This window comes from Somniosus microcephalus, chromosome 9 (assembly GCF_052327205.1).
Source record: "Somniosus microcephalus isolate GS21.2 chromosome 9, FLI_Smic_1.0, whole genome shotgun sequence".
NCBI lineage: Eukaryota > Metazoa > Chordata > Chondrichthyes > Squaliformes > Somniosidae > Somniosus > Somniosus microcephalus.
The window spans coordinates 249,443,611-249,467,357 of record NC_140995.1 but is presented as its reverse complement, the minus strand read 5'-3'; the positions used below and the strand labels follow the sequence as shown (position 1 = coordinate 249,467,357).

The 23,747-nt window shown below is 50.3% G+C and overlaps 1 protein-coding gene across 1 annotated transcript in view; it reads right to left on the bottom strand.

Annotated features, from left to right (window-relative positions):
* LOC147113203 (phosphofurin acidic cluster sorting protein 1-like) overlaps nt 1-23,747 on the bottom strand; it is a 795,587-nt gene that overhangs the window by 11,738 nt on the left and 760,102 nt on the right. The window lies entirely within an intron of this gene.

The window sequence follows — 23,747 nt, the reverse complement described above, 5'->3', positions numbered from 1 at the left end:
GGTGTCCTTCAATGTTTTTATAAGTTCTTGGACATCCTGTCTTTCATGCTCTGCCATGATTTTCACCTCTAAATGCTCATCTATGGATGGATCTCCTACCGATGAGTCTGTCTTGGCCTTGAGCTCATCAAGAATTTCCTGCAGCCTTTGGACTTCTTGCTCATGTTCAACCTTTAGTTGTTCATATGCTTCTACTGAAACTAGCTTTTCGGAGGCTGCCGAGGTAACCCCCTCCAGAATTGTAGCCTGGGCCTGTTCATACTGTTCTTTCAACTTCTCACACTCTGCTTGTAAGGAGTCGTAGAGAAGAACTGGAATAAAATCCTGGCTCCCTGAAGATTCCTCTTCCTTTGGTTCATTCTGTAAATATTCTAGTTCCTGAACAGCATCAGGGGAATGTGATTGGTATTTGACCATGATGGCTCTATGGTCGCTCTCTGCTTGAGCTAGCTGTCTCTGTAGTCTTTCTAGGTTTCCCCATTCGGTGTCCCAGAACTTTTCCATATTTTTCATCTCCTGTACGAGACGATCACTCAACTGTTCTAATTGTTGTCGTACTTTGACATAAGTTTGCGTCCGAGCTCGGTGTTCTTCCGTCATGGATGAATCCTTTGCTTGAACAGGCTCAGAATTCTCTGTCAACCTGGAGTTCTGCTCTGCAGCTTTATTCTTCTTGGTACCATAAGTCCTTCTGCCTGTCTTCGTTTTCGACTTGGTCTTATCATCATCCATTTCAGAATCTGAGCTAATAGCTTGCACCGAGTCCTCCCTCATTATGGCTTTTAGGTAATGCCATTCCATGTCTATTTTCTTAATCCACTCCCGTCCTAGAAGTGGTGGTCCTCCCTCAGGTAATACGTACAAGCTCATTCTTGGGTGTTCTTTACCCCTATCTCTCACCTTGACTCTTATTTTCCCCACGGGGTATACGTTATGCCCCGTGTATGTCTGTAATACGAACTTGGTATTTCTTAAAGGTATGTGAGAGAATAGCCGGTGGTAGTCCCTTCGGTTGATGACTGATAGAACTGATCCAGTGTCCAGCTCCATTCTTATTTGGACTCCAGCTATTTTTAGTATGACCCAGATGGCCTGCAGATCCGTTTCTTTACCCACATTGTGGATTCTCAGACTACCCAGCTCCTGATTGTTTGGGTCTGAGTCTGAATTCTGTTCGTCTGAACTCTTCTCAGCCACCTTGTGTACCTTGTTGTACTTTTCTGGTGGTGGCTTCCTTTGATTATTGATCTTTTTCCCGGACCGGCATACCTTCGCGATGTGACCCAGTTTGCCACATTTCCTACACTCTTGGTTCTTAAACCAGCATTGATTCTGGTCATGCGTTGTCTTCCCACAACGGTAGCATTTTGTTGTGCTTGAAGTAATTTGGTCCACCCCGAGTGCCGCCGCCTTTAGTTGCATTTCCGCCGTTCCTTTCGCTGCGGCTTCGTGCGATGCAGCTATAAGGACAGCCCTGTCCAGTGTGAGGTCATTCTCTTCCAGTAGTCGCTTCCGCGTCCCTTCTTTGGACAATCCGCATACGAACTTGTCCCGCAGCGCTTCTGTCAGATTCCCTCCGAACTGGCAGTATTTCGCTAGCCTACGCAGTTCGACCAAGTATTCCGCATTGCTTTCGTCTTTCTTCTGCGTTCTTGCGTAGAATTTGAATCGTTCAGCCAGCATCAACGGTGTGGGGTTCAAATGGTCCTTCAGCACAGCCACAATCTCTTCGAAGGTCTGATCCGCTGGTTTATTTGGTGCTATTAGATGCTTCAAGAGCCCGTATGTTTTTGCCCCCATCGAGTTTAGCAATGTTATCGCCTTGTCGTCTTCCTCTATTTTGTTGGCTTCGCAATAGATCTCTATGCGTTCCACGTACGTGGCCCAGTCTTCTATTTCAGAATTAAAGTCGTTAATATTCCCTCGCTTAGGCATCTTTCTTCCCTTGGGAGCAGCACCAGTATTTCTTGAAGTATTCTTATTTATTTGTTTATTTCTAAGATGGCGGTTTTCCCGCGAAATCGGCGGTTTCCCGCTCTTTCCTTCTCTCCCCGCCCACTTCAATGGCGGTATGTCAATCAAGATGGCAGTTTTCCCGCGAAAATGGCGGTTTCCCGCTCTTCCTTTCTCGCCCCGCCCACTTCAATGGCGGTTTCCCGCTTCTGGCGTCTTCTCCGCCTAATGGCGGCTTCCCGCGTTTCTTCCCGGTGGAAGGGGTACGCTTCCCCCTCAGCGGACAGGTTCAGCCGCTGGCTGGCTACCGCACAGCTCCCCTTACTCGGCTATGTCTTTTCCTCCCGCCCGCACGGCTCTACCGGCGCTGGGTACACCCCGTTAGCGGAGGACAGTTCAGCCGCTGGACTGGCTCTCGCGCAGTCTCTCTCTCCGTACCCGGCTCTGTCTCTCTCACCCGCACGTTCGATGCTACCGGCCCTGGGTACCCCGTTGGCGGAGAACAGCTCACCGCTGGACTGGCTCTCGCGCAGTCTCTCACCCCGTTTTCGGCTGTGTCTCTCACCCACTCCCGCACGTTCGGTTTTGCCGGCTCTGAGTACCCCGTTGGTGGAGAAAAGCTCAGCCGCTGGACCGGCTCCTCGCAGTCTCTCTCTCCGCACCCGGCTCTCACCCGCACGGTTCCCGTTTGCCTCCCCAGCCCTCTCGCAGACCGGTGTTTCCCTCCCCGGCTGCGACTGGGTCTCTCTTCCCGCGCCTACTCGCAGGCTCAGCGCTTCGTGGCTGCGGTCGCTGCCTCGATTGTCCCGCCGATCGCGGTCCGGCTGTCACCCGACGCCGTTGGACCCGACTTTTGGCCGGCACAGCTCCCCCTCGACCGAGGTCGTGTGCTCTGCCCTTATCCTCCGGATGCTTCTACACCTTCCCCGACTCACAGTCTCTTCGGCCGCCTTGTTTCTTGCTGGTCGGCTCACTCCGCACCGTGGCAGAAGGGTAGTCAGTGCCTGTTGCTGATACAGCTTTTGTTGTTAGTCTTCCTGCTTTCTGTTGTTGCAGCCTCGTGTTTTCTTTTGGTAGCACGACGAGGGCGGCTGTCTCTCTTCGACGCTCTTCGTTGCTTATGGTAATCTTGCCGCAGGGTACGATCGGACTCGTCGCCACTGTAAAGTCTGTGGGTTGTGCAGTTAATAAATACACAGACTTCAGAAGTAACAAACAAACAGGTCTTTACTATTCGAAGGTCCGGGCGAATCTGCCCCAGAAATCCTGCTACAACACTTAGATACTGGTGTGGTCACTATCGGTATTACAGTATACAGAAGCCAAACAAATAGTGCCACACCTAAAGTAGTTCCCTTAAAGGTGAACGGTTACATTCAATAGTTCCCTTAAAGGTAGACGGGTACATACACTACACTCACTGCCCCGTGTCCTAACTCACACCCGGTCCCCTTCACCCATCACCCCTGTGCTCACTGCCCCCTGTCCTAACTCACACCCAGTCCCGTTTACCCATCACCCCCTGTGCTCACTGCCCCGTGTCCTAACTCACACCCAGTCCCGTTCACCCATCACTCCTGTGCTCACTGCCCCGTGTCCTAACTCACACCCAGTCCCGTTCACCCATCACCCCCTGTGCTCACTGCCCCGTGTTCTAACTCACACCCAGTCCCGTTCGCCCATCACCCCGTGCTCACTGCCCCGTGTCCTAACTCACACCCAGTCCCGTTCACCCATCACCCCGTGCTCACTGCCCCGTGTCCTAACTCACACCCAGTCCCGTTCACCCATCACCCCCTGTGCTCACTGCCCCATGTCCTAACTCACACCCAGTCCTGTTCACCCATCACCCCTGTGCTCACTGCCCCGTGTCCTAACTCACACCCAGTCCTGTTCACCCATCACCCCTGTGCTCACTGCCCCGTGTCCTAACTCGCATCCAGTCCCGTTCACCCATCACCCCCTGTGCTCACTGCCCCGTGTCCTCACACCCAGTCCCGTTCACCCATCACCCCCTGTGCTCACTGCCCCGTGTCCTAACTCACACCCAGTCCCGTTCACCCATCACCCCCTGTGCTCACTGCCCCGTGTCCTAACTCACACCCAGTCCCGCTCACCCATCACCCCCATGCTCACTGCCCCATGTCCTAACTCAAACACAGTCTCATTCACCCATCACCCCCTGTGCTCACTGCCCCGTGTCCTAACTCACACCCAGTCCCGTTCACCCATCACCCCCTGTGCTCACTGCCCCGTGTCCTAACTCACACCCAGTCCCGTTCACCCATCACACCGTGCTCACTGCCCCGTGTCCTAACTCACACCCAGTCCCGTTCACCCATCACCCCCTGTGCTCACTGCCCCGTGTCCTAATTCGCACCCAGTCCCGTTCACCCATCACCCCGTGCTCACTGCCCCGTGTCCTAACTCACACCCAGTCCCGTTCGCCCATCACCCCCTGTGCTCACTGCCCCGTGTCCTAACTCACACCCAGTCCCGTTCACCCATCACCCCCTGTGCTCACTGCCCCGTGTCCTAACTCACGCCCAGTCCCGTTCACCTATCACCCCCTGTGCTCACTGCCCCGTGTCCTAACTCACACCCAGTCCCGCTCACCCATCACCTCCTGTGCTCACTGCCCCGTGTCCTAACTCACACCCAGTCCCATTCACCCATCACCCCCTGTGCTCACTGCCCCGTGTCCTAACTCACACCCAGTCCCGTTCACCCATCACCCCTGTGCTCACTGCCCCGTGTCCTAACTCGCACCCAGTCCCGTTCACCCATCACCCCCTGTGCTCACTGCCCCGTGTCCTAACTCACACCCAGTCCCGTTCACCCATCACCCCCTGTGCTCACTGCCCCGTGTCCTAACTCACACCCAGTCCCGTTCACCCTTCACCCCCTGTGCTCACTGCCCCGTGTCCTAACTCACACCCAGTCCCGTTCACCTATCACCCCCTGTGCTCACTGCCCCGTGTCCTAACTCACACCCAGTCCCGCTCACCCATCACCTCCTGTGCTCACTGCCCCGTGTCCTAACTCACACCCAGTCCCATTCACCCATCACCCCCTGTGCTCACTGCCCCGTGTCCTAATTCACACCCAGTCCCGTTCACCCATCACCCCTGTGCTCACTGCCCCGTGTCCTAACTCGCACCCAGTCCCGTTCACCCATCACCCCCTGTGCTCACTGCCCCGTGTCCTAACTCACACCCAGTCCCGTTCACCCATCACCCCCTGTGCTCACTGCCCCATGTCCTAACTCACACCCAGTCCCGCTCACCCATCACCCCCTGTGCTCACTGCCCCGTGTCCTAACTCACACCCAGTCCCGTTCACCCATCACCCCCTGTGCTCACTGCCCCGTGTCCTAACTCACACCCAGTCCCGCTCACCCATCACCCCCTGTGCTCACTGCCCCGTGTCCTAACTCTCACACAGTCTCATTCACCCATCACCCCCTCTGCTCACTGCCCCGTGTCCTAACTCACACCCAGTCCCGTTCACCCATCACCCCCTGTGCTCACTGCCCCGTGTCCTAACTCACACCCAGTCCCGCTCACCCATCACACCCTGTGGTCACTGCCCCGTGTCCTAACTCACACCCAGTCCCGTTCACCCATCACCCCTGAGCTCACTGCCCCGTGTCCTAACTCTCACCCAGTCCCGTTCACCCATCACCCCCTGTGCTCACTGCCCCGTGTCCTAACTCACACCCAGTCCCGTTCGCCCATCAGCCCGTGCTCACTGCCCCGTGTCCTAACTCACACCCAGTCCCGTTCACCCATCACCCCCTGTGCTCACTGCCCCGTGTCCTAACTCACACACAGTCTCATTCACCCATCACCCCGTGTTCACTGCCCCGTGTCCTAACTCACACCCAGTCCCGTTCACCCATCACCCCCTGTGCCCACTGCCCCATGTCCTAACTCACACCCAGTCCCGTTCACCCATCACCCCCTGTGCTCACTGCCCCGTGTCCTAACTCACACCGTCCCGTTCACCCATCACCCCTTGTGCTCACTGCCCCGTGTCCTAACTCACACACAGTCTCATTCACCCATCACCCCCTGTGCTCACTGCCCCGTGTCCTAACTCACACCCAGTCCCGTTCACCCATCTCCCCTGTGCTCGCTGACCTACATTGGCTCCTGGTTAAGCAATGCCTTGATTTTAAAATTCTCACCCTCATTTTCAAATCCCTCCATGGCCCTCGCCCCTCCCTATCTCTGTAACCTCCTCCAGCCCCACAGCCTCCCCTCCCCCCCGAGATCTCTGCGCTCCTCCAATTCTGCCCCCTTGAGCATCCCTGATTTTAATCGCTCCACCATTGGCTGCCGTGCCTTCAGCTGCCGAGGCCCTGAGCTCTGGAATTCCCTCCCTAAACCTCTCCGCCTCTCTCTCCTCCTTTAAGACGCTCCCTAAAACCCACCTCTTTGACCAAGCTTTTGGTCATCTGGCCTAATACCTCCTTATGTGGCTCAGCGTCAGTTTTTGGCTGATAGCATAGAATTGCATCGAGTCTCCATCACAGAAACAGGCCATTCGGCCCAACTGGTCCGTGCCAGTGTTGATGCTCCACACGAGCTTCCTCCCACCCCTCTTCCTCTCACCCCATCAACAAATCCTTCCATTCCTTTCTCCCCTGCGTGTTTGAAGACAGAGGGGATCTCATTGAAACTTATAAAATTCTGACAGGACTGGACAGATTAGATGCAGGAAGGATGTTCCTGAAGGCGGGGGAGTCCAGAACCAGGGGTCACAGTCTAAGGATAAGGGGTAAGCCATTTAGGACTGCGATGAGGAGGAATTTCTTCACCCAGAGTGTGGTGAACCTGTGGAATTCTCTACCACAGAAGGCAGTTGATGCCAATTCATTAAATATATTCAAGAAGGAGTTAGATATATTTCTTAAGGCTAAAGGGATCAAGGGATATGGGGAGAAAGCAGGGACAGGGTACTGAATTTGGATGATCAGCCATGATCGCATTGAATGGCGGAGCGGGCTCGAGGGGCCTACTCCTCTCCTATCTTCTATGTTTATCCAGCTTCCCCTGAAATGCAGCCATGCTATTCAGCTCAACCACTCCACGTGGTAGCGAGGTCCATATTCTAATCTGTGTAAAGAGGTTTCCTCTGTATTCGCTATTGGATATGGGGAGAAGGTGGGTAGGAGATATGGGGAGAAGGTGGGGTTGGGGGATATGGGGAGAAGGTGGGGTTGAGGGATATGGGGAGGTGGGGTTGGGGATATGGGGAGAAGGTGGGTAGGTGGGGTTGGGGATATGGGGAGAATGTGGGTAGGTGGGGTTGGGGATATGGGGAGAAGGTGGGTAGGGGGATATGGGGAGAAGGTGGGTAGGTGGGGTTGGGGGATATGGGGAGAAGGTGGGTAGGGGGATATGGGGAGAAGGTGGGGTTGGGGGATATGGGGAGAAGGTGGGTAGGTGGGGTTGGGGATATGGGGAGAAGGTGGGTAGGGGGATATGGGGAGAAGGTGGGTAGGTGGGGTTGGGGATATGGGGAGAAGGTGGGGTTGGGGATATGGGGAGAAGGTGGGTATGAGGGATATGGGGAGAAGGTGGGTAGGTGGGGTTGAGGGATATGGGGAGAAGGTGGGTAGGTGGGGTTGAGGGATATAGGGAGAAGGTGGGGTTGGGGGATATGGGGAGAAGGTGGGTAGGTGGGGTTGAGGGATATAGGGAGAAGGTGGGGTTGGGGGATATGGGGAGAAGGTGGGTAGATGGGGTTGGGCCTTTTCTTAGCAGCGACACTGACTGTGAGAAAAAGGTTTCTAGCTTTAATGATTGCTGACACCAGCATTTGATCAGGAGTCAGGGTGGGGCATCCACTGCACCCCCAGATTCTTGTAAATGAAGCGGTGAACAGCACAGTCCAGTGCGCTGGACCACGCTTTAATTCAGAGATCTCAGCTCTTCCAGCATGGGTCCCCACTAAACCAGAACTCACCTTCAAAGTGTGTGAATTTGTGCGAATTGTGTAGTCAGACGTTGAATGTGCTCCACCCCCCACAGCACAGCACTCCATCTGAAGGGCAGTCCGGGATGGGCAGGTAATGCATCCTGGCCGACAGTTCCCAAATCCCCACAATGAATAAAAGATGGTGGCGCTTTCCCCTTCAACCTGAAGTTGAAGGATAGACCGGCTTCCTGCAAGATTCGTGGGCCAAAAGAATATAAATCACCAAGATAGCAACATTTAGAATAATAATCCTTGCAATTATAAAGTACTGTATCACAGCAAAACCTCTCAAAGATCTCCCTACGACCTTTTACTGTTAGAATGTGGGTGCGGATGACCTTAGTGAGCCAGATGGCAGATGGAAACCGCTAGTTTCATGGTCATCATTACTGAGACTAGATTTTTATTCCAGATTTATTTAATTAACTGAATTTAAATTCCCCAGCTGCCATGGTTGGGTTTGAACTCACGTCTCATTAGTCCAGGCATCAGGATAACTAGTCCAGTAACAAAACCACAATGTTACCGTTCCCATCAAGGCTGTTGTGTATGTAATATGTGTGCTACTTGAACCTATGGACAGGACTGCACTACTTGTTGGGCGTAGTGATACGCAGTACCACTCCTGGCCATAGGGGTATAAATAGTACTGTGGGTACTGATCTCCCCTCAGTTCCCGCCTGTGGGCATGAAGTAAAGAGCTACGTGTAGTCCCTACCTCCAACCAGTAAAGACCTGTTTTATTGTTACTGATTAAGTCTGAGTATTAATTACTTGAACAACTCACAGACTTAACACTGGCGACGAGTCAGGTTCTTACCCTGCGGCAGTTGAAGAGAGGTTTCAAACATCACCACCCCACTAGAAGCGACAGGCTTTAGGACTCTGAAGCCTCCATCAGCGACTGACAGCTTCCAGCGACTGACAGAAGTCTTTCTGCAGTTTCCTTGTTCAACCTAGGTGGTGGGGTAAGCCGTGCAGTGTTGGCTGCAAAGACAGGGCTGGGGAAGTTGGAGAAGATAAGGGCGATCGCAATCCCTGATAAGAGCCGCGGTGAAACGCGCGAGCGGGTAAGCCAGAGCCCGGGAGGGAGCGAGCAAGAGCCGCTTCGGTCGGGAGCCACTTCGCGATCCAGCGATCGCATCCGCTGATAAGGGCAGCACTCGGGCGATCGCGGCGAAGATAAGGGCCGCACTCGAGGGCTGAAGGGAGACGGCGTCGGGGGACGGGTGAAGACCGCCAAGCGCGGGAAAACCGCCATTTTGTGGGCGGAGGACGACGGCAAGAGCGGGAAGCCGCCATCTTTGATAACAAGTAAAGAAAATAAAATCTGAGAAATTGCAAATCTACAATGCCTAAACACGGGAATATTAGCACCTTTGATAGTGACCTCGAAGATTGGGCCATATATGTTGAAAGAGTAAAAAATTATTGTAAGGCCAATAAAATTCGTGACCAAGATAAAGCTCTAACATTATTAAATTTAATGGGTGCGAAGACATACGGGCAATTGAAACACCTGTTATCACCAGATGAACCGGCAGATAAGACGTTCGATGAGATTTTTACTGTCCTGAAAGATCATCTAAACCCCACGCCGCTGATGCTAGCAGAACGATTTAAATTTTATGACAGAAGGCAGCTACAGCATGAAAGCAATGCTGATTATTTGCTGGAATTGCGTAAATTAGCGAAATATTGCCAGTTTGGAACGGGACTGACAGAGGCACTTCGAGACAAATTTGTGTGTGGTTTATTTAAACAGGATACACAAAAGCGACTGCTCGAGGAGAATGAGCTGACGCTTGAGAAGGCGGTCACTATGGCAGCAGCACACGAAGCCGCAGCGAGAGGCACGGCAGTAATGCAGCTACGGTCACCGGAGCTCAGTGCACACAAATTGGGTGTGAGTTCTGGCAAATGTTATCGTTGTGGAAAGACAACGCATGATCAGAACCAGTGTTGGTTTAAAAACCAAGAATGTAGAACTTGTGGTAGGCTTGGACATATAGCTAGAGTATGCAGGTCAGCGAAGACCAGCAACAAGAAGTCACCGCAAGGAAAATACGCAAAGGTACACAAGGTGACCGAACAGGAGTCCGATTCAGATGCTAGCAGTAATGAACTGGCTAGCTTAAGAGTACTCAACGCTGGTAAGGGTGCAGACCTCCAGACAATTTGGGTCACTCTTCAGATAGAAGGAGTCCAAGTAAAACTGGAATTGGACACTGGATCGGCATTGATGGTCATAAATAAGAAAGATTACGGAAAGTTATTCCAACATATTCCCCTACAGGATACGGGGATTATATTGGAAACATACACGGGGCAAAGAGTGTACCCCATCGGGAAAATAGAGGTTGCAGTGGTCCACAAGGGCGAAGACAGTCAAATAATGAACTTATATGTGATATCTGAAGGAGGTCCTCCACTACTAGGACGGGAGTGGATTAGGAAAATGAATATGGACTGGCATTTCCTACAAACAATAACGAGTGAGAACTCGGTGAAGATAGTCGGCCCAGACTCTGGAACGGATGATGGTAAGCCCAACTCAGGTGCAAAAGACAAAGTTTCAGCACAGAATTCCACTGAGCAACAACAACATAGTTTAACTGTGGATTCTGAGTCTGGCAAGTCTACTGATGTGCCCATTTCTGAGGGACACCGGGCTCGAACTCAACTCCATTTCAAACTACAACAGCAATTAGAACAAATGCTTCGCCGTTGTGAGCAAGAGTTGAATGCAACGAAAGAGTTCTTTGATATAGAGTTGGAGAATCTGGAAAGACAACAGAAGCAGCTGATGGAGAAAATGGAACAGGAGCACACAAAACGTCTGATGTCAGAGGAGTTAACGGTCAGCCAACTCCTGCATATGCTGAAGGACAGGACTCTGAAATGGGAAAAACTTGAACACGAACTTCAATATTCAAACGAAAGGGGTTCGGAGCTCTCAAAGGTTATTGGAAGAGCTGAGGTGGCAACACAGACTGAGATGACTGCAACAGAGCAGCCCTTGGATGCCAAAAGTACGCTGACTCACGTCAACGTAGAACAACAGACCGCTGAAACAGCTGCTCCGGTAGAGGGATTGCATAGTCCGATCAATCAATCTCCAAAGGAAGTTGAAGTATTAAAATCACAAATGAGGTCACTAGTAAACGACTTGCTGAAAGCCCAGAAAAAGCTGGATGCAGAGGTACACATGAAGAAGTCTCTTCAGGAAAGATGTCTGGATTTGGAACAAGAGCTGGCTAACGTCCAGCTGGGTATGGAGGAAATAGACGACCCTCTCACTGGTCTAGCTCAGGACGACACCGAATATTACTATGACCTGGTGGACGACACCGAATATTACGATGTCCTGTCCTGCCCAGCTTGTAACTTCGACTCCCAAAGTGCAGAAATCATGGAGGAGCACCAAAAGTCTACGGAACATCGGGAGAAGCTGGATCTACGACGGAAACAGGAGGAAGAGAAGGAGGAACTGCGCATGCAGCTGTGGCAGCTGACAATGGAGCCCAGAGAGTCTCCAAGAAGCAGAAAAGGAAAAGGAAAAACAGAAGATGACCCATCTGAACCATTATCACCTCTACCAGATCACACACGTGGTCCCTCCGAACGGAGCCAATTCAGTTCGGAAGTTCAAACTGTTAAATCCATGGAAGGACTATTGAATGAGTCACTCCAGCAACGTGAACCGACTCCACCACAGAGATTGAATCTGTGAACTGTTTTCCGCAGAGACTGAATCTGTGATCTGTTTTGACATGAAGTTATCTATGTATCTATGTTATTCTGTTATGTAAACCTGAAGTTATATATGTATATATGTTATTACGTTATGTTAAATGGGGAGATGACTGTAAAGCTAGGAAGGGAGGAATGTTGTGTATGTAATATGTGTGCTACTTTGAACCTATGGACAGGACTGCACTACTTGTTGGGCGTAGTGATACGCAGTACCACTCCTGGCCATAGGGGTATAAATAGTACTGTGGGTACTGATCTCCCCTCAGTTCCCGCCTGTGGGCATGAAGTAAAGAGCTACGTGTAGTCCCTACCTCCAACCAGTAAAGACCTGTTTTATTGTTACTGATTAAGTCTGAGTATTAATTACTTGAACAACTCACAGACTTAACAAAGGCAATGCAGAGATTTACTAGAATGGTACCAGGGATGAGGGACTTCAGTTACATGGAGAGTCATAGAGTCATAACAGCACAGGAGGCGGCCACTTGGCCCATTGAGTCCGTGCTGGCTCTCTGTGAAGCAATCCAGTCAGTCCCATTCCCCGCTCTATCCCCGTAGCCCTGCAAGTTTATTTCCCTCAAGTGTCTATCCAATCTCCCCTTGAAAACATTCAGTGCCTCCGCTTCCACCACTTCCGTCGGCAGCGAGTTCCAGGTCCTCACCATTCACTGCGTAAAAAAGTTTTCCCTCACGTTCCCCCCCGTATCTCTTGCCCAAAACCTTAAATCTGTGTCCCCTAGTCCTTGTACCATCAACTAGTGGGAACAGCCTTTCCCCGTCTAGCCTATCCAAACCCATCATAATCTTGTACACCTCTATCAAATCACCCCTCAACCTCCTTTGCTCTCATGAAAACAAATCCAGCTTCTCCAACCTGTCCTTGTAGCTAAGATCCCCCATCCCCAGAACCATTCTGGTAAATCTCCTCTGCACCCTCTCAAGTGCCTTCACATCCTTCCTAAAGTGTGGTGACCAGAACAGGATGCAATACTCCAGTTGTGACCTAACCAGCGCTTTATAAAGGTTCAGCATAACTTCTCTACTTTTGTACTCGGTACCTCTATTTGTGAAGCCCAAGATCCCATATACTTTGCTAACCCCTCTCTCAGTATGTCCTACCACCTTCAGGGGCCTATGCACATAGAAAAATAGGAGCAGGAGTCGGCCATTCGAGCCTGCTCTGCCATTCAATATGATCATGGCTGATCCTCTATCTCAATACCATATTCCCGCTCTCTCCCCATACCCCTTGATGCCTTTTGCACCTAGAAATCTATCTATCTCCTTCTTAAATATATTCAGTGACTTGGCCTCCACAGCCTTCTGTGGTAGAGAATTCCACAGGTTCACCACCCTCTTGAGTGAAGAAATTTCTCCTCATCTCAGTCATAAATGTCCTACCCCGTATCCTGAGACTGTGACCCCTTGTTCCAGACCCCCCAGCCAGGGGAAACATCCTCCCTGCATCCAGTCTGTCTAGCCCTGTCAGAATTTTATAAGTTTCAATGAGATCCCCTCTCATTCTTCTAAACTCTCGTGAATACAGGCCTAGTCGACCCAATCTCTCCTCATACAACAGTCCTGCCATCCCACAAATCAGTCTGGTGAACCTTCGCTGCACTCCCTCTATGGCAAGTATATCCTTTCTTAGGTAAGGAGACCAAAACTGCACACACTACTCCAGGTGTGGTCTCACCAAGGCCCTGTATAACTGTAGTAAGACATCCTTGCTCCTGTACTCAAATCCTCTTGCAATGAAGGCCAACATACCATCTGCCTTCCTAACTGTTTGCTGCACCTGCATGTTTGCTTTCAGTGACTGATGTACAAGGACACCAGGTCCCTTTGTACATCAACATTTCCTAATCTATCACCATCTAAATAATACTCTACCTTTCTGTTTTTCCTACCGAAGTGGATAACTTCACATTTATCCACGTTATATTGGACCTGCCATGTATTTGCCCACTCACTCAACTTGTCTAAATTGCCTTGAAGCCTCTTTGCATCCTCCTCACAACCCCTCCTAGTTTTGTGTCATCAGCAAACTTGAAAATATTACATTTGGTTATCTCATCCAAATCATTGACATCAACTCCCAGGTCCCTCTGTCCCTGCACACTCTTTAAAACTGTGCCATTAAGTGTATATTGCCTCTCCCTGTTCCTTCTGCCAAAATGCATCACCTCACACTTCTCTGTATTAAATTCCATCTGCCACTTGTCTGCCCACTCTGCGAGCCTTTCTGTGTCCTGTTGCAGTCGATTGGTATCATCATCACTGTTTGCCACACCCCCAAGTTTGGTGTCATCGGCAAATTTAGAAATTCTACTCTGTATTCCAATATCCAGGTCATTTATATATATATCAAAAAAACAGTGGCTCCAGCACTGACCCTTGGGGAACACCACTGTCTACCATCCTCCAGTCTGAAAAACAGCCATTTACCACAACTCGCTGTTTTCTGTCCTTAAGCCAATTCCTTATCCAAGCTGCCACTGACCCACCTATTCCATGAGCCTCAATTTTGTTAACCAGCCTTCTATGTGGTACTTTGTCAAACGCCTTCCGAAAATCCATGTAGACAACATCCATTGCATTCCCTTCATTAATCCTCCCCGTTACTTCATAAAAAATTCAATTAGTCAAACACGATCTGCCTTTTACAAATCCGTGTTGACTCTCCTTAATTAGCTTAAATTTCTCCAAGTGCCCATTAATTTTTTCCTTGATTATTGTTTCTAAAACTTTACCCACCACTGATGTTAAACTGACCGGCCTGTAGTTACTAGGATTGTCCTTACACCCTTTCTTGAACAATGGTGTCACATTTGCCAATTTCCAATCCTCAGGCATCTCCCTCGCATAGAGGGAAGATTGGAAAATTATGTCAAGCCCTTCCGCTATCTCCTCCCCCAATTCCCTTAGCAACCTGGGATGCAAGCCATCTGGACCAGGCGACTTGTCCGCTCTAAGCATACCCAGCCTTTCTAGTACATCCTGTCTATCAATTTTCACCCCTTCCATTGTTTCTACCTTTTCCACTTCTACCAATATTTTGTCAGCATCCACCTCCTTCGTAAACACTGATACAAAATACTCATTGAGTATTCGAGCCTTGCCCTGCGCCTCTAAGCATATATCACCACCTTTGTCGCTAATAGGCCCCATCCCGCCTCTTACTACCCGCTTACTGTTTACATGTCGGTAGAAGATTTTTGGGTTTCCTTTTATGTTAACTGCCATTCTACTCTCATATTCTCTCTTTGCCAGTCTTATTTTCCTCTTCACTTCCCCTTTCAACATGTTGTATTTGGCCTGGTTCTCACTTGATGAATTCACCTGACATGCATCATACACCCTTTTTTTTTGTTTCATCATCTTCTCTATCTCCCTCGTCATCCAAGGAGCCCTGGCTTTGGTTCCCTTACCTTTCCCTCTTGTAACCGCCATTCTACTCTCATATTCTCTTTGCCAATCTTACTTTCATCTTCACTTTACGCAGCGAGTTGTTGTGATCTGGAACGCGCTGCCTAAAAGGGCGGTGGAAGCAGATTCAACAGTAACTTTCAAAAGGGAATTGGATAAATACTTGAAGGGAAAACATGTACAGGGCTGTGGGGAAAGAGAGGGGAGTGGGATTAATTGGGTAGCTCTTTCAAAGATTCCGGAGATGAAGGGGTTGTCTTATGAGGAAATGTTGAGCAGGTTGGGCCTATACTCATTGGAGTTTAGAAGAATGAGAGGGGATCTTATTGAAACATATAAGATTCTGAAGGAACTTGACAGGGTAGATGCAGAGAGGATGTTTCCCCTCGTGGGGGAATCTAGAAGTAGGGGGCGTAATTTCAGAATAAGGGGACACCCTTTTAAATCAGAAATGAGGAGGAATTTCTTCTCTCAGAGGGTTGTGAATCTTTGGAATTCTCTTCCCCAGAGAGCTGTGGAGGTGGAGTCATTGAATATATTTAAGGTGGAGATAGACAGATATTTGAACGATAAGGGAGTCGAGGGTTCTGGGGAACAGGCAGGGAAGTGGAGTTGAGGCCAAGATCAGATCAGCCATGATCTTATTGAATGGTGGAGCAGGCTCGAGGGGCCGAATGGCCTACTGCTCCTCCGTCTTATGTTCTTATGTAAAGAGACGCCGCAGGCACGACGGCCGAAAGACCTCTTCCTGTGCTGTACCATGCTATGAGTGTGTTAAGTGTGCGTGCTGTCAATATGTGCACGCTGGGTGTGTGAGCGAGTGTGTGCTTTGTCTTGATTGCACTGAACAGAGGTCACAAGGCAGCTTAGATCTTTATTCAGAACTCAGGCCCTCTGTTAACTCATGGCTCTGCGATGTTCCGATTCGATGCCCAGGATCACCGTTTAATTGTATTGCAGGAAGAAGGTTAATTCACCAATGAATGTAGAGATGGGTATGGAGCTCCCTGCCGCACCTGCACAGGTTACCAGCTGAACCACCCCTTCTTGTCCTGTGACTAAACAGTAAGTGAGCAGGTGCAACAAGAGATCTCATCGGAGGACATTTACTCTCAACTCCAAACGTCCATCTTTTGAAAACTCAAAACGGTTTATTTCAGTGAGTTTCTCACTCTACAGTATAATGGCTCACAGCTGCTGGGATTGGTGCAGCCACCTGGCCAAGCTGCTTAATACAAAGTTATCTGCAAGTTTCCTTACTCAGGAGGGGAGCAGTGCGTCTCACTGCTGCTGTGAACTGCTCCTTGTCACCACTGTTGAGTACAGCCCGGGAGGGGCGGTGGGGAATGATCTCTCCCCTCGGTTGTTGGCAGAAAGTGTTTCACAGCTGGAGATCGGAGAGCAACAGATTCCAAAGCAAAACTGGGACCGGTTAGTCCCACGAGCAGCTGATTCCTCCTGAGAACACGATTCTCGAGCTCCGGTGAAGGTTTCATTCCAAATATTAACCCCTCTTTTTAAATGTTGCTGTTCACAGTTTCTAAACCCCCCAGTTTCGTGTTTAACCCAGCAGATTGGGGCCGAGACTCTGATAGGAGGAGGGTTTCAGCAAGGACCTCCCCGGGCTGCTCCCGAGTCACAGGCTGTGCCAGCACTGGCCGTCAGTGTTCGGAGTGATCCTGCCTTCCAGTCCAATTGCACATCTATTCAGATGAAGAGCTGAAGGTGGCAGAGCAATGAGAGAGGGGGAGGGAGGGAGAGAGAGAGGGAGGGAGAGAGAGAGAGAGGGAGGGAGAAAGAGAGAGAGGGAGGGGGAGGGAGAGAGAGAGAGGGAGGGAGAGAGAGAGAGGGGGAGGGAGAGAGGGAGGGAGGGAGGGGGAGGGAGAGAGAGAGAGAGAGAGAGAGGGAGGGGGAGAGAGAGAGGGAGGGAGAGAGAGAGGGAGGGAGAGAGAGAGGGAGGGAGAGAGAGAGAGGGAGAGAGAGAGGGGGAGGGAGAGAGAGGAGAGAGGGAGGGAGAAAGAGAGAGAGGGAGGGAGAGAGAGGGAGGGAGGGGGAGAGAGAGAGAGAGAGAGAGACAGAGAGAGAGAGAGACGAGACAGAGAGAGAGACAGAGGGAGAGAGAGAGTGGGGGAGAGAGAGGAGAGAGGGAGGGAGAGAGAGGGAGGGAGGGGGAGAGAGAGGGAGGGAGAAAGAGAGAGAGGGAGGGGGAGGGAGAGAGAGAGAGGGAGGGAGAGAGAGAGAGGGGGAGGGAGAGAGGGAGGGGGAGGGAGAGAGGGAGGGAGGGAGGGGGAGGGAGAGAGAGAGAGAGAGAGGGAGGGGGAGGGAGAGGGGGAGGGAGAGAGGGAGGGAGAGAGAGGGAGGGAGAGAGAGAGAGGGAGAGAGAGAGGGGGAGGGAGAGAGAGGAGAGAGGGAGGGAGAAAGAGAGAGAGGGAGGGAGGGGGAGAGAGAGAGAGAGACAGAGAGAGAGAGAGACAGAGAGAGAGAGAGACAGAGAGAGAGAGAGAGAGACGAGACAGAGAGAGAGACAGAGGGAGAGAGAGAGTGGGGGAGAGAGAGGAGAGAGGGAGGGAGGGGGAGAGAGAGGGAGGGAGGGGGAGAGAGAGGGAGGGAGAGAGAGGAGAGGGAGCGAGTGAGAGAGAGAGAGAGGGAGGGGGTGGGAGGGAGGGAGAGAGAGAGAGAGAGAGGGAGGGGGAGGGAGGGAGAGAGGGAGGGGGAGGGAGGAGTAAAGAACTCATGTAAATTGGAAACTGGGCGACTGCGAGCTGTCATTCTCAAACTAAACTCCAAAACACAGCGTCATTGTGCTTCTAGTTAAAAAGGAAAAATAACCACACTTGCATCATCAACTTAAAGAGCCCACACCAAATTCTGAAACCACCAAATATAGCACAGGAGAGAGGGAGTGAGGAACAGTTCCACAGACACTGACTCTCACTGGGGTACACTTCCACAGGCACTGACTCTCACTGGGGTACAGTTCCACAGACACTGACTCTCACTGGGGTACAGTTCCACATACACTGACTCTCACTGGGGTACAGTTCCACAGACACTGACTCTCACTGGGGTACAGTTCCACAGACACTGACTCTCACTGGGGTACAGTTCCACAGACACTGACTCTCACTGGGGTACAGTTCCACAGACACTGACTCTCACTGGGGTACAGTTCCACAGACACTGTCTCTCACTGGGGTACAGTTCCACAGACACTGACTCTCACTGGGGTACAGTTCCACAGACACTGACTCTCACTGGGGTACAGTTCCACAGACACTGACTCTCACTGGGGTACACTTCCACAGACACTGACTCTCACTGGGGTACAGTTCCACAGAAAGTGACTCTCACTGGGGCACAGTTCCAGACACTGACTCTCACTGGGGTACAGTTCCACAGACACTGACTCTCACTGGGGTACAGTTCCACAGACACTGACTCTCACTGGGGTACAGTTCCACAGACACTGACTCTCACTGGGGTACAGTTCCACAGACACTGACTCTCACTGGGGTACAGTTCCACAGACACTGACTCTCACTGGGGTACAGTTCCACAGACACTGACTCTCACTGGGGTACAGTTCCACAAACACTGACTCTCACTGGGGTACAGTTCCACAGACACTGACTCTCACTGGGGTACAGTTCCACAGACACTACATAAGAACATAAGAAATAGGAGCAGGAGTAGGCCAATCGGCCCCTCGAGCCTGCTCCGCCATTCAATAAGATCATGGCTGATCTGATCCTAACCGCCAATCTACTATCACAGAACCATCTCCTGAATCTAACAGAATTAGACACACGAAATAGGAGCAGGATCAGGCTACACGGCCCCTGGGCCCGCTCCGCTACCCACAGGGCCATGACCGATCCGAACCTAGACTCATGTCCAAATTCCTGCCCGGTCCCCGTAACCCTTAATTCCCTTTACTTCTAGGAAACTGTCTATTTCTGTTTTAAATTTATGTAATGATATAGCTTCTACAGCTTTTTGGGGCAGCATATTCCATGGACCTACCACCCTCTGAGTGAAGTAGTTCCTCCTCATCTCAGTTTTGAAAGAGCAGCCCCTTATTCTAAGACTATGCCCCCTAGTTCTAGTTTCACCCATCATCGGGAACATCTTCCCCGCATCCACCCGATCCAACCCCTTCACAATCTTATATGTTTCAATAAGATCGCCTCTCATTCTTCTGAACTCCAATGAGTAGAGTCCCAATCTACTCAACCTCTCCTCATATGTCCATCCCCTCATCCCCGGGATTAACTGAGTGAACCTTCTTTGTACTGACTCGAGAGCAAGTATGTCCTTTCTTAAGTATGGACACCAAAACTGTACGCAGTATTCCAGGTGCGGTCTCACCAATACCTTGTACAACTGAAGCAATACCTCCCTATTTTTATATTCTATCCCCCGAGCAATGAAAGCCAACACTCCATTGGCCTTCTTAATCACTTGCTGCACCTGCATACTAACCTTTTGAGTTTCGTGCACCAGGACCCCCAGATCCCTTTGTACTTCAGTACTTTCCAGTTTCTTGCCATTAAGATAATAACTTGCTCTACGATCTTTCCTGCCAAAGTGCATAACCTCACACTTTCCAGTATTGTATTCCATCTGCCAAATCTCTGCCCACTTACTTAGCCTGTCTATGTCCCCTTGCAGGTTTTTTATGTCCTCCTCACTCACTACTTTCCCTCCCATCTTAGTATCATCTGCAAACTTTGATATGTTACACTCGGTCCCCTCCTCCAAATCGTTAATATAGACTGTAAAGAGTTGGGGACCCAGCACTGACCCCTGCGGAACACCACTAGTTACTGATTGCCAGTCTGAGAATGAACCATTTATCCCAACTCTCTGCCTTCTGTTAGATAGCCAATCCTCTATCCATGCCAGAATATTACCCCCAATCCCGTGATTTTTTATCTTAAGCAATAATCTTTTGTGTGGCACCTTGTCAAATGCCTTTTGGAAGTCTAAATACACTACGTCCACTGGTTCCCCTTTATCCACCCTATATGTTACTTCCTCAAAGAACTCCAGCAAATTTGTCAAACATGACTTCCCCTTCATAAAACCATGCTGACTTTGTCCTATTAAATTATGATTATCCAAATGTCCTGTTACTGTCTGATTAATAATGGACTCCAAAATTTTACCTACCACAGATGTTAGGCTAACCGGTCTATAGTTTCCAGCCTTCTGTCTACTACCCTTTTTAAATAAGGGTGTTACATTAGCAGTTTTACAGTCTGCCGGGACCTTTGCCGAGTCCAGGGAGTTTTGGAAAATTATTACCAATGCATCCATAATCCCTACCGCCACTTCCCTCAAGCCCCTAGGATGTAAGCCATCAGGTCCAGGTGATTTATCCGCCTTGAGTCCCATTATTTTACCGAGTACCACTTCCTTAGTGATTTTGATCGTGTTTAGCTCCTCCCCCCCTTTAGCCCCCTGTTTGTCCAGTGTTGGGATATTCTTAGTGTCTTCTACTGTAAAGACTGATATAAAATAATCATTCAGTGTTTTTGCCAACTCCATATTTCCCACCATTAATTTCCCGGTCTCATCCTCTAAGGGACCAACATTTACTTTAGCCACCCTTTTTCTTTTTATATAACTATATAAAAACCCTTACTATCTGTTTTTATATTTTTTGCTAATTTACTTTCATAATCTATCTTCCCTTTCTTAATCAATCTTTTTGTTATTTTTTGCTGTCTTTTAAAGTTTTCCCAATCCTCTATCCTCCCACTAGATTTGGCTACCTTATATGCCCTTGTTTTTAGTCGAATACTATCCTTAATTTCTTTACTTAGCCACGGATGGCTGTCTTTTCTTTTACACCCTTTTCTTCTCAGTGGAATATATTTTTTTTGGACTCTCACTGGGGTACAGTTCCACAGACACGACCTCTCACTGGGGTACAGTTCCACAGACACGACCTCTCACTGGGGTACAGTTCCACAGACACTGACTCTCACCGGGGTACAGTTCCACAGACACTGACTCTCACCGGGGTACAGTTCCACAGACACTGACTCTCACTGGGGAACATTTCCACAGACACTGACTCTCACTGGGGTACAGTTCCACATACACTGACTCTCACTAGGGTACAGTTCCACAGACACTGACTCTCACTGGGGTACAGTTCCACAGACACTGACTCTCACTGGGGTACAGTTCCACAGACACTGACTCTCACTGGGGTACAGTTCCACAGACACTGACTCTCACTGGGGTACAGTTCCACAGGCACTGACTCTCACTGGGGTACAGTTCCACAGACACTGACTCTCATGGGGTTCAGTTCCACAGACACTGACTCTCACTGGGGTACAGTTCCACAGACACTGACTCTCACTGGGGTACAGTTCCACAGACACTGACTCTCACTGGGGTACAGTTCCACAGACACTGACTCTCACTGGGGTACAGTTCCACAGACACTGACTCTCACTGGGGTACAGTTCCACAGACACTGACTTTCACTGGGGGACAGTTCCACAGACACTGACTCTCACTGGGGTACAGTTCCACAGACACTGACTCTCACTGGGGTACAGTTCCACAGACACTGACTCTCACTGGGGTACACTTCCACAGACACTGACTCTCACTGGGGGACAGTTCCACAGACACTGACTCTCACTGGGGGACAGTTCCACAGACACTGACTCTCACTGGGGTACAGTTCCACAGACACTGTCTCTCACTGGGGTACAGTTCCACAGACACTGACTCTCACTGGGGTACAGTTCCACAGACACTGACTCTCACTGGGGTACAGTTCCACAGACACTGACTCTCACTGGCGTAGCGTTCCACAGACAATGACTCTCACTGGGGTACAGTTCCACAGACACTGACTCTCACTGGGGGACAGATCCACAGACACTGACTCTCACTGGGGTACAGTTCCACAGACACTGACTCTCACTGGGGTAGCGTTCCACAGACACTGACTCTCACTGGGGTACATTTCCACAGACACTGACTCTCACTGGGGTACAGTTCTACAGACACTGACTCTCACTGGGGTACAGTTCCACAGACAGTGACTCTCACTGGGGTACAGTTCCACAGACACTGACTCTCACTGGCGTACAGTTCCACAGACACTGACTCTCACTGGGGTACAGTTCCACAGACAGTGACTCTCACTGGGGTACAGTTCCACAGACAGTGAGTCTCACTGGGGTACAGTTACACAGACACTGACTCTCACTGGGGTACAGTTCCACAAACACTGACTCTCACTGGGGTACAGTTCCACAGACACTGACTCTCACTGGGGTACAGTTCCACAGACACTGACTCTCACTGGGGTACAGTTCCACAGACACTGACTCTCACTGGGGTACAGTTCCACAGACACTGACTCTCACTGGGGTACAGTTCCACAGACACTGACTCTCACTGGGGTACAGTTCCACAGACACTGACTCTCACTGGGGTACAGTTCCACAGACACTGACTCTCACTGGGGTACAGTTCCACAGACACTGACTCTCACTGGGGTACAGTTCCACAGACACTGACTCTCACTGGGGTACAGTTCCACAGACACTGACTCTCACTGGGGTACAGTTCCACAGACACTGACTCTCACTGGGGTACAGTTCCACAGACACTGACTCTCACTGGCGTGCAGTTCCACAGACACTGACTCTCACTGGGGTACAGTTCCACAGACACTGACTCTCACTGGTGTACAGTTCCACAGAGACTGACTCTCACTGATATAAAGCTCTGGTCAGACCCCACCTGGACACTGGGTTCAGTTCTGGGCCCTGCACCTCAGGAAGGATATCTCGGCCTTGGAGGGGAGCAGCGCAGATTCACCAGAATGATACCGGGGCTGAAAGGGTTAAATTATGACGACAGGTTTTACTGAATAGACTTGTATTCCTTCGAAGATTAAGTGGTGATCTAATTGAGGTGTTTAAATTGAAAAATGAGTTGAGAATCTTAAAATTAGTTTAAAATAACCTTAAAATCAGAGCCAGGCCGTTCAGGGGTGATGTCAGGAAGCACTTCCTCACACAAAGGGTAGTGGAAATCTGGAACTCTCCCCCCCAAAAGGCTGTGGGTGCTGGGGGTCAGTTTCAAGATAGAGAGCGATAGTTTTTTGTTGGGTCAGGATATCGAGGGATATGGAGCAAAGGTGGGTAAATGGGATTGAGGTACAGATCAGCCACGATCTGACTGAATGGCAGAACAGACTCGAGGGGCTGAATAGCCTCTTCCTGTTCCTATATCTCTGTATGCCTTGGGCAGGCCTCGTACAGGCTGTGGGTTAATTGTTGGCTCGTGTTTTCTACACATTCCTGTGCTGTAACCTAAATGGAGGGTGGGAGGGGAGAGGGGGAAGAGATGAAGCGTCTGTGGACTGTGTGTGTCATGGGGTGGGGGGTCTCCGGCTGTAGATTGGGGCGGGACGGGGGGGGGGGGGGCCGATCTGTTTTTATATACATGTTGAAAAAAGGCAGTTTGTAACGTGGAGTGATTGGGTAGATGGGAGTAGGATGCCCTTTTCTCCCTCCCCCCACTTATACCAGACCGGGGAGGATTGAACCCTGTGTGTGAAACAGCAGCTTTTGTGAGTGTTG